Here is a 12765-nt window from a genome sequence, read left to right as displayed (position 1 = left end):
ACGTAGAATTGGCCATCACTTTCAAACTGGTTGCAATTATTCCTGATATATGACGGAAACACTGTTGTATTTTTTTTGCATTTTATGGTTCGGGCGTTGACTTCTAAGGCCCTAACTATTCAATCTGTTGGAGCAACGCCCTAGGGTGAAGCCTAGGTTGCTCGGAAAGTAGAAATGACCATAAGTTTCATACTGGTTGCAATTATTCGTTTTATACGATGGAAAAACTGTTGTATTTATATCGCATTTTATGCTTCTGGCGTTGACTTCTAAGGCACTATCTTTTCGATCTGGTGGAGCAACGCAATAGAGTGAAGCCTAGGTTGCCCGGAACGTAGAATTGGCCATCACTTTTAAACTGGTTGCAATTATTCCTGATATATGACGGAAACACTGTTGTATTTTTTTTGCATTTTATGGTTCAGGCGTTGACTTCTATGGTCCTAACTACTCAATCTGTTGGAGCAACGCTCTAGGGTGAAGCCTAGGTTGCTCGGAAAGTAGAAATGACCATAAGTTTCATACTGGTTGCAATTATTCGTTTTATACGATGGAAAAACTGTTGTATTTATATTGCATTTTATGCTTCTGGCGTTGACTTCTAAGGCACTAACTATTCGATCTGGTGGAGCAACGCAATAGAGTGAAGCCTAGGTTGCCCGGAACGTAGAATTGGCCATCACTTTCAAACTGGTTGCAATTATTCCTGTTATATGACGGAAACACTGTTGTATTTTTTTTGCGTTTTATGGTTCGGGCGTTGACTTCTAAGGCAATAACTATTCAATCTGCTGGAGCAACGCCCTAGGGTGAAGCCTAGCTTGCTCGGAAAGTAGAAATGACCATAAGTTTCATACTTGTTGCAATTAGTCGTTTTATACGATGGAAAAGCTGTTGTATTTATATCGTATTTTATGCTTCTGGCGTTGACTTCTTAGGCCGTAACTATTCGGTCTGGTGGAGCAACGCCCTGGAGTAAAACCTAGGTTGCCCGGAACGTAGAATTGGCCATCACTTTCAAACTGGTTGCAATTATTCCTGATATATGATGGAAACACTGTTGTATTTTTTTTGATTTTTATGGTTCGGGCGTTGACATCTAAGGCCCTAACTATTCAATCTGCTGGAGCAAGGCCCTAGGGTGAAGCCTAGCTTGCTCGGAAAGTAGAAATGACCATAAGTTTCATACTGGTTGCAATTATTCGCTTTATACGATGGAAAAACTGTTGTATTTATATTGTATTTTATGCTTCTGGCGTTGACTTCTAAGGCACTATCTATTCGATCTGGTGGAGCAACGCCCTAGAGAGAAGCCTAGGTTGCCCGGAACGTAGAATTGGCCATCACTTTCAAACTGGTTGCAATTATTCCTGTTATATGATGGAAACACTGTTGTATTTTTTTTGCATTTTATGGTTCGGGCGTAGACTTCTAAGGCCCTAACTATTCAATCCGTTGGAGTTACGACCTAGGGTGAAGCCTAGGTTACTCGGAAGGTAGAAATGACCCTAAGTTTCATGCTGGTTGCAATTATTTGTTTCATACGATGGAAAAACTGTTGTATTTATATCGCATTTTATGCTTCTGGCGTTCACTTCTAAGGCACTATCTATTCGATCTGGTGGAGCAACGCCCTAGAGTGAAGCCTAGGTTGCCCGGAAGGTAGAATTGGCCATCACCTTCAAACTGGTTGCAATTAATCCTGTTATACGATGGAAAAACTGTCGTATTTTTATTGCATTTTATGCTTCTGGCGTTCACTTCTTAGGCCCTAACTATTCGATCTGTTGAAGCAACGCCCTAGGGTGAAGCCTAGGTTGCTCGGAAAGTAGAAATGACCATAAGTTTCATACTGGTTGCAATTATTCGTTTTATACGATGGAAAAACTGTTGTATTTATATCGCATTTTATGCTTCTGGCGTTGACTTCTTAGGCCGTAACTATTCGGTCTGGTGGAGCAACGCCCTGGAGTGAAACCTAGGTTGCTCGGAATGTAGAAATGACCATAACTTTCACACTGGTTGCAATTATTCGTTTTATACGATGGAAACGCAGTTGTATTTATATTGTATTTTATGCCTCTGGCGTTGACTTCTAAGGCCGTAGCTATTAGATGTGGTGGAGCAACGCCCTAGAGTGACGCCTAGGGTGCTCGGAACGTAGAAATGACCATTACTTTCACACTGGTTGCAATTATTCGTTTAATACGATGGAAAAGCTGTTGTATTTATATCGTTTTTTATGCTTCTGGCGTTGACTTCTTATGCCGTAACTATTCGGTCTGGTGGAGCAACGCCCTAGGGTGAAGCCTAGGTTGCTCGGAAAGTAGAAATGACCATAAGTTTCATACTGGTTGCAATTATTCGTTTTATACGATGGAAAAGCTGTTGTATTTATATTGTATTTTATGCTTCTGGCGTTGACTTCCAAGGCACTAACTATTCGATCTGGTGGAGCAACGCCCTAGAGTGATGCCTAGGTTGCCCGGAAGGTAGAATTGGCCATCAATTTCAAACTGGTTGCAATTAGTCGTTTTATACAATGGAAAAACTGTTGTATTTATATTGTATTTGATGCTTCTGGCGTTGACTTCTTAGGCCGTAACTATTCGGTCTGGTGGAGCAACGCCCTGGAGTGAAACCTAGGTTGCCCGGAACGTAAAATTGGCCATCACTTTCAAACTGGTTGCAATTATTCCTGTTATATGATGGAAACACTGTTGTATTTTTTTTGCATTTTATGCTTCGGGCGTTGACTTCTAAGGCCGTAACTATTCGGTCTGGTGGAGCAACGCCCTGGAGTGAAACGTAGGTGGCCTGGAACGTAGAATTGGCCATCACTTTCAAACTGGTTGCAATTATTCCTGTTATATGATGGAAACACTGTTGTATTTTTATTGTATTTTATGCTTCGGGCGTTGACTTCTAAGGCCCTAACTGTTCGAACGGGTGGAGCAACGCCCTAGTGTGAAGCCTAGGTTGCCCGGAACGTAGGAATGACCATAACTTTTACACTGGTAGCAATTATTCGTATTATACAATGGAAAAACCGTTCTATTTATTTTGTGTTTTGTGCTTCGGGCGTTGACTTCTAAGGCCCAACCTGTATGATCTGGTGGAGCAACGCCCTAGAGTGAAGCCTAGGTTGCCCGGAACTTAGAAATGACCATAACTTTCACACTGGTTGCTATTATTCGTTTTATACGATGGAAAAACTGTTATATTTATATTGTATTTTATGCATCTGGCGTTGACTTCTGTGGCCGTTGCTACACGATGTGGTGGAAGAACGCCACAGAGTGAAGCCTAGGTAGCCCGGAACGTAGAAATGACCATAACTTTCACACTGGTTGCTATTACTCGTTCTATACGATGGAAGAACCGCTACATTTATATTGCATTTTATGGTTCTGGCGTTCACTTCTTAGGCCCTAACTATTCGATCTGGTGGAACAACGGCCTAGGGTGAAGCCTAGGTTGCGCGGAACGTAGCAATGACCATAACTTTCACGCTGGTAGCAATTATTCGTTTTATACGATGGAAAAACTGTTCTATTTATTTTGTATTTTATGCTTCGGGCGTTGACTTCTAAGGCCCTAGCTATTCGATCTGGTCGAGCAACGCCTTAGAGTGAAGCCTAGGTGGCCCGGAACGTAGAAATGACCATAACTTTCACACTGGTAGCAATTATTCGTTTTATACGATGGAAAAACTGTTTTATTTATTTTGTATTTTATGCTTCTGGCGTTGACTTCTAAGGCCGTAGCTATTACATATGGTGGAGCAACGCCCTATAGTGACAGCTAGGTTACCCGGAACGTAGATATGACCAGTACTTTCACACTGGTTGCAGTTATTCCTGTTATACAATGGAAAAACTGTTGCATTTTTATTGCATTTTATGCTTCTGGCGTTGACTTGTAAGGCCCTAACTATTCGATCTGGTGGAGCAACACCCTAGAGGGAAGCCTAGGCTGCTCGTAATGTAGAAATGTCTATAACTTTCACACTGGTTGCTATTATTCGTTTTATATGAAGGAAAAGCTGTTATATTTATATTGCATTTTATGCTTCTGGCGTTGAATTCTAAGTCCCTAGCTCTTCGTTCTGGTGGAGCAACGTCCTAGAGTGAAGCCTAGGTTGCCCGGAACGTAGAGATGACCATTACTTTCACACTGTTTGCAATTATTCATTTTATACGATGGAAAAGCTGTTGTATTTATATTGTATTGTATGCTTCTAGCGGTGACTTCTAAGGCCCTAACTATTCGATCTGGTGGAGCAACGCCCTAGAGTGAAGCCTAGGTTGCCCGGAACGTAGAAAAGACCATTACCTTAACACTGTTTGCAAATATAAATTATATACGATGGAAAAGCTGTTGTACTTGTATTGTAAGTTATGCTTCTGGCGTTGACTTCTTAGGCCCTAACTATTTGATCTGGTGGAGCACCGCCCTAGGATGAAGCCTAGGTTGCCCGGAACGTAGAACATACCATCACCTTCACAACGGTTGCAATTATTTCTGTTATACGATGGAAAAACTGTTGCACCTTTATTGTATTTTATGCTTCTGGCGTTGACTTCTTAGGCCCTAACTACTCGATCTGGTGGAACAACGCCCTATGGTGAAGCCTAGGTTGCCCGGGACGTAGAAATGACCATAACTTTCACACTGGTTGCTATTATTCGTTTTATACGATGGAAAAACTGTTATATTTATATTGTATATTATGCCTCTGGCGTTGCCTTCTAAGGCACTAACTATTCGATCTGGTGGAGCAACGCCCTAGAGTGAAGCCGAGGTTGCCCGGAACGTAGAAATGACTATCACTTTCAAACTGGTTACAATTATTCCTGTTATGTGACGGAAGAGCTGTTGTATTTTTATTGCATTTTATGCTTAGGGGCATTGACTTCTAAGGCCCTAACTATTCAATCTGCTGGAGCAGCGCCCTAGGGTGTAGCTTAGGTTGCCCGGAAAGTAGAAATGACCATAACTTTCATACTGGTTGCAATTATTCGTTTTATACAATGGAAAAACTGTTCTATTTATTTTGTATTTTATGCTTCAGGCGTTGGCTTCTGAGGCCCTAACAGTTCGATCTGGTGAAACAACGCCCTAGAGTGAAGCCTAGGTTACCCGGAACGTATAAATGACCAGTACTTTCACACTGTTTGCAGTTACTCCTGTTATACGATGGAAAAACTGTTGCATGTTTATTGAATTTTATGCTTCTGGCGTTGACTTCTAAGGCCCTAACTATTCTATCTGATGGATCAACGCCCTAGCGTGAAGCCTAGGTTGCTCGGAATGTAAAAATGACCATAACATTCACACTGGTTGAAATTATTCGTTTTATACGATGGAAAAACTGTTATATTTATATTCTATATTATGCTTCTGGCGTTGCCTTCTAAGGCACTAACTATTCGATCTGGTGGAGCAACGCCCTAGAGTGAAGCCGAGGTTGCCCGGAACGTAGAAATGACCATCACTCTCACACGGGTTGCAATTATTCCTGTTATAGGATGGAAAGACTGTTGTATTTTTATTGTATTTTATGCTTCAGGCGTTGACTTCTGAGGCCGTAGCTATTCGATGTGGTTGAAGAACGCCATAGAGTGAAGCCTAGGTTGCCGGAACGTAGAAATGACCATAACTTTCATACTGGTTGCAATCATTCGTTTTATATGATGGAAGAACTCTTGTATTTATATTGTATTTTATGCTCCTGGCGTTCACTTCTTAGGCCCTAACTATTCGATCTGGTGGAACAACGCCCTGGAGTGAAGCCTAGGTTGCCCGGAACGTAGAAATGACCATTACTTTCACACTGTTTGCAATTATTCCTTTTATACGATGGAAAAGCTGTTGTATTTATATCGTATTTTATGCTTCTGGCGTTGACTTCTAAGGATCTAACTATACGATCTGGTGGAGCATCGCCCTACAGTGAAGCCTAGGTTGCTCGCAATGTAGAAATGACCATAACTTTCACACTGATTGCAATTATTCGTTTTATACGATGGAAAAACTGTTGCATCTTTATCGTATTTTATGCTTCTGGCATTGACTTCTTAGGCCGTAACTATTCGATCTGGTGGAGCAACGCCCTGGAGTGAAACCTGGGTTGCCCGGAACGTAGAAATGACCACTACTATCACACTGGTTGCAAATTATTCCTGCTATACGATGGAAAAACTGTTGTATTTATATTGCATTTTATGCTTCTGGCGTTCACTTCTTAGGTCCTAACTATTCGATCTGGTGGAACAACGGCCTAGGGTGAAGCCTAGGTTGCCCGGAACGTAGAAATGACCATAACTTTCACACTGGTTGCAATTATTTGTTTTATACGATGGAAAAGTTGTTGTATTTATATCGTATTTTATGCTTCTGGCGTTGACTTCTTAGGCCCGAACTATTCCATCTGGTGGAACAACGTCCTAGAGCAAAGCCCAGGTTGCGCGGAACGTAGAAATGACCATAACTTTCACACTGGTAGCAATTATTCGTTTTATACAATGGAAAAACTGTTCTATTTATATTGTATTTTATGCTTCTGGCGTTAACTTCTGAGGCCCTAACTATTCGATCTTGTGGAACAACGCCCTAGAGTGAAGGCTATGTTGCCTGGAACGTACAAATGACCATCACTTTCACACGGGTTGCAATTATTCCTGTTACAGGATGGAAAGACTGTTGTATTTTTATTGTATTTTATTCTTCTGGTGTTGAGTTCTTAGGCCCTAACTATTCGATCTGGTGGCACAACGCCGTAGAGTGAAGCCTAGGTTGCCCGGAACGTAGAAATGACCATTACTTTCACACTGTTTGCAATTATTCCTTTTATACGATGGAACAGCTGCTGTATTTATGTCGTATTTTATGCTTCTGGCGTTGACTTCTAAGGACCTAACTATTCTATCTGGTGGCACAACGCCCAGGGGTGAAGCCTAGGTTGCTCGGAATGTAGAAATGACCATAACTTTCACACTGATTGCAATTATTCGTTTTATACGATGGAAAAACTGTTGCATCTTTATCGTATTTCATGCTTCTGGCGTTGACTTCTTAGGCCGTAACTATTCGATCTGGTGGAGCAACGACCTGAAGTGAAACCTGGGTTGCGCGGAACGTAGAAATGACCATAGCTTTTACACTCGTAGCAATTATTCGTTTTATACAATGGAAAAACCGTTTTATTTATTTTGTATTTTATGCTTCGGGCGCTGACTTCTAAGGCCCTAACTGTTCCATCTGGTGGAACAACGCCCTAGAGTAAAGCCCAGGTAGCGCGGAACGTAGAAATGACCATAACTTTCACACTGGTAGCAATTATTCGTTTTATACAAAGGAAAAACCGTTCTGTTTATTTTGTATTTTATGCTGCTGGTGTTCACTCCTAAGGCCCTAACTGTTTGATCTGGTGGAGCAACGCCCTAGAGGGAAGCCTAGGTTGCCCGGAACGTAGAAATGACCATAACTTTCACACTGGTTGCAATTATTTGTTTTATACGATGGAAAAGCTGTTGTATTTATATCGTATTTTATGCTTCTGGCGTTGACTTCTTAGGTCCTAACTGTTCCATCTGGTGGAACAACGCCCTAGAGTAAAGCCCAGGTAGCGCGGAACGTAGAAATGACCATAACTTTCACACTGGTAGCAATTATTCGTTTTATACAAAGGAAAAACCGTTCTGTTTATTTTGTATTTTATGCTTCGGCCGTTGACTTCTAAGGCCCAAACTGTTTGATCTGGTGGAGCAATGCCGTAGAGTGAAGCCTAGGTTGCCCGGAACGTAGAAATGACCATAAGTTTCGTACTGATGTCAATTATTCGTTTCATACGATGGAAAAACTGTTCTATTTATTTTGTATTTTATGCTTCGGGCATTGACTTCTAAGGCCCTAACTATTCAATCTGCTGGAGCAGCGCCCTAGGGTGTAGCTTAGGTTGCCCGGAAAGTAGAAATGACCATAACTTTCATACTGGTTGCAATTATTCGCTTTATACAATGGAAAAACTGTTCTATTTATTTTGTATTTTATGCTTCAGGCGTTGGCTTCTGAGGCCCTAACAGTTCGATCTGGTGAAACAACGCCCTAGAGTGAAGCCTAGGTTACCCGGAACGTATAAATGACCAGTACTTTCACACTGTTTGCAGTTACTCCTGTTATACGATGGAAAAACTGTTGCATGTTTATTGAATTTTATGCTTCTGGCGTTGACTTCTAAGGCCCTAACTATTCTATCTGATGGATCAACGCCCTAGCGTGAAGCCTAGGTTGCTCGGAATGTAAAAATGACCATAACATTCACACTGGTTGAAATTATTCGTTTTATACGATGGAAAAACTGTTATATTTATATTCTATATTATGCTTCTGGCGTTGCCTTCTAAGGCACTAACTATTCGATCTGGTGGAGCAACGCCCTAGAGTGAAGCCGAGGTTGCCCGGAACGTAGAAATGACCATCACTCTCACACGGGTTGCAATTATTCCTGTTATAGGATGGAAAGACTGTTGTATTTTTATTGTATTTTATGCTTCAGGCGTTGACTTCTGAGGCCGTAGCTATTCGATGTGGTTGAAGAACGCCATAGAGTGAAGCCTAGGTTGCCGGAACGTAGAAATGACCATAACTTTCATACTGGTTGCAATCATTCGTTTTATATGATGGAAGAACTCTTGTATTTATATTGTATTTTATGCTCCTGGCGTTCACTTCTTAGGCCCTAACTATTCGATCTGGTGGAACAACGCCCTGGAGTGAAGCCTAGGTTGCCCGGAACGTAGAAATGACCATTACTTTCACACTGTTTGCAATTATTCCTTTTATACGATGGAAAAGCTGTTGTATTTATATCGTATTTTATGCTTCTGGCGTTGACTTCTAAGGATCTAACTATACGATCTGGTGGAGCATCGCCCTACAGTGAAGCCTAGGTTGCTCGCAATGTAGAAATGACCATAACTTTCACACTGATTGCAATTATTCGTTTTATACGATGGAAAAACTGTTGCATCTTTATCGTATTTTATGCTTCTGGCATTGACTTCTTAGGCCGTAACTATTCGATCTGGTGGAGCAACGCCCTGGAGTGAAACCTGGGTTGCCCGGAACGTAGAAATGACCACTACTATCACACTGGTTGCAAATTATTCCTGCTATACGATGGAAAAACTGTTGTATTTATATTGCATTTTATGCTTCTGGCGTTCACTTCTTAGGTCCTAACTATTCGATCTGGTGGAACAACGGCCTAGGGTGAAGCCTAGGTTGCCCGGAACGTAGAAATGACCATAACTTTCACACTGGTTGCAATTATTTGTTTTATACGATGGAAAAGTTGTTGTATTTATATCGTATTTTATGCTTCTGGCGTTGACTTCTTAGGCCCGAACTATTCCATCTGGTGGAACAACGTCCTAGAGCAAAGCCCAGGTTGCGCGGAACGTAGAAATGACCATAACTTTCACACTGGTAGCAATTATTCGTTTTATACAATGGAAAAACTGTTCTATTTATATTGTATTTTATGCTTCTGGCGTTAACTTCTGAGGCCCTAACTATTCGATCTTGTGGAACAACGCCCTAGAGTGAAGGCTATGTTGCCTGGAACGTACAAATGACCATCACTTTCACACGGGTTGCAATTATTCCTGTTACAGGATGGAAAGACTGTTGTATTTTTATTGTATTTTATTCTTCTGGTGTTGAGTTCTTAGGCCCTAACTATTCGATCTGGTGGCACAACGCCGTAGAGTGAAGCCTAGGTTGCCCGGAACGTAGAAATGACCATTACTTTCACACTGTTTGCAATTATTCCTTTTATACGATGGAACAGCTGCTGTATTTATGTCGTATTTTATGCTTCTGGCGTTGACTTCTAAGGACCTAACTATTCTATCTGGTGGCACAACGCCCAGGGGTGAAGCCTAGGTTGCTCGGAATGTAGAAATGACCATAACTTTCACACTGATTGCAATTATTCGTTTTATACGATGGAAAAACTGTTGCATCTTTATCGTATTTCATGCTTCTGGCGTTGACTTCTTAGGCCGTAACTATTCGATCTGGTGGAGCAACGACCTGAAGTGAAACCTGGGTTGCGCGGAACGTAGAAATGACCATAGCTTTTACACTCGTAGCAATTATTCGTTTTATACAATGGAAAAACCGTTTTATTTATTTTGTATTTTATGCTTCGGGCGCTGACTTCTAAGGCCCTAACTGTTCCATCTGGTGGAACAACGCCCTAGAGTAAAGCCCAGGTAGCGCGGAACGTAGAAATGACCATAACTTTCACACTGGTAGCAATTATTCGTTTTATACAAAGGAAAAACCGTTCTGTTTATTTTGTATTTTATGCTGCTGGTGTTCACTCCTAAGGCCCTAACTGTTTGATCTGGTGGAGCAACGCCCTAGAGGGAAGCCTAGGTTGCCCGGAACGTAGAAATGACCATAACTTTCACACTGGTTGCAATTATTTGTTTTATACGATGGAAAAGCTGTTGTATTTATATCGTATTTTATGCTTCTGGCGTTGACTTCTTAGGTCCTAACTGTTCCATCTGGTGGAACAACGCCCTAGAGTAAAGCCCAGGTAGCGCGGAACGTAGAAATGACCATAACTTTCACACTGGTAGCAATTATTCGTTTTATACAAAGGAAAAACCGTTCTGTTTATTTTGTATTTTATGCTTCGGCCGTTGACTTCTAAGGCCCAAACTGTTTGATCTGGTGGAGCAATGCCGTAGAGTGAAGCCTAGGTTGCCCGGAACGTAGAAATGACCATAAGTTTCGTACTGATGTCAATTATTCGTTTCATACGATGGAAAAACTGTTCTATTTATTTTGTATTTTATGCTTCGGGCATTGACTTCTAAGGCCCTAACTATTCAATCTGCTGGAGCAGCGCCCTAGGGTGTAGCTTAGGTTGCCCGGAAAGTAGAAATGACCATAACTTTCATACTGGTTGCAATTATTCGCTTTATACAATGGAAAAACTGTTCTATTTATTTTGTATTTTATGCTTCAGGCGTTGGCTTCTGAGGCCCTAACAGTTCGATCTGGTGAAACAACGCCCTAGAGTGAAGCCTAGGTTACCCGGAACGTATAAATGACCAGTACTTTCACACTGTTTGCAGTTACTCCTGTTATACGATGGAAAAACTGTTGCATGTTTATTGAATTTTATGCTTCTGGCGTTGACTTCTAAGGCCCTAACTATTCTATCTGATGGATCAACGCCCTAGCGTGAAGCCTAGGTTGCTCGGAATGTAAAAATGACCATAACATTCACACTGGTTGCGATTATTCGTTTTATACGGTGGAAAAACTGTTGTATTTATATCGTGTTTTATGCTTCTGGCGTTGACTTCATAGGCCCTAACTATTCCATCTGGCGGAACAACGCCCTAGGGTGAAGCCTAGGTTGCCCGGAAAGTAGAAATGACGTTAACTTTCACACTGGTTGCAATTATTCGTTTTATTCGATGGAAAAACTGTTGTATTTATATTGTATTTTATGCTTCGGGCATTGACTTCTAAGGCCCTAACTGTTTGATCTGGTGGAACAACGCCCTAGAGTGAAACCTATGTTGCCCGGAAAGTAGAAATGACCATTACTTTCACACTGGTAGCAATTATTCCTGTTATACGATGGAAAAACTGTTGTATTTTTATTGCATTTTATGCTACGGCCATTGACTTTTAAGGCGCTAACTGTTCAATCTGTTGGAGCAACGCCATAGAATGAGTCCCAGGTTGCCCGGACGTAGAAATGACCATTACATTCACACTGGTTGCAATTATTCCTGTTATACGATGGAAAAACTGTTGTATTTTTATTGTATTCTATGCTTCTGGCGTTTAATTCTAAGTTGCAAGCTATTTGACCTGGTGGAGCAACGACCTAGAGTGAAGCCTAGGTTGCCCGAAACGTAGAAATGACCATAACTTTCACACTGGTTGCTATTATTCGTTTTATACGATGGAAAAACTGTTATATTTATATTGTATTTTATGCTTCTGACGTTGACTTCTAAGGCAGTAGCTATTAGATGTGGTGGAGCAACGCCCTAGAGTGACACCTGGGTTGCCCGGATCGTAGAAATGACCATTACTTTCACAATGTTTGCAATTATTCATTTTATACGATGGAAAAACTGTTGTACTTATATTGATTTTATTCTTCTGGCGTTGACTTCTTAGGCCCTAACTATTCGGTCTGGTGGAAAAACGCCCTAGAGTGAATCCTAGGTTGCTCGGAATGTAGAAATACCATTAATTTCACACAGGAGGCAATTATTCATTTTATACGATGGAAAGACTGTTGTATTTATTTTGTAGCTTATGCTTCTGGCGATGGCTTCTAAGGCCCTAACTCTACAATCTGGTGGAGCAACGCCTCAGAGTTAAGTCTAGGATGCCCGAAACGTCGATATGATCATTACTTTCGCACTGGTTGCAATTAGTCATGATATACGATGGAAGAACGGTTGCATTTTTATCGTATTTTATGCTTCTGGCGTTGACTTCTAAGGCCGTAGCTATTACATATGGTGGAGCAACGCCCTATAGTGACAGCTAGGTTACCCGGAACGTAGATATGACCAGTACTTTCACACTGGTTGCAGTTATTCCTGTTATACAATGGAAAAACTGTTGCATTTTTATTGCATTTTATGCTTCTGGCGTTGAGTTGTAAGGCCCTAACTATTCGATCTGTTGGAGCAACACCCTAGAGGGAAG

Source organism: Calliopsis andreniformis, unplaced genomic scaffold, assembly GCF_051401765.1.
Source record: "Calliopsis andreniformis isolate RMS-2024a unplaced genomic scaffold, iyCalAndr_principal scaffold0017, whole genome shotgun sequence".
Classification (NCBI taxonomy): domain Eukaryota; kingdom Metazoa; phylum Arthropoda; class Insecta; order Hymenoptera; family Andrenidae; genus Calliopsis; species Calliopsis andreniformis.
The sequence above is the reverse complement of the archived record's forward strand: the minus strand, read 5'-3'. Positions refer to the sequence as shown.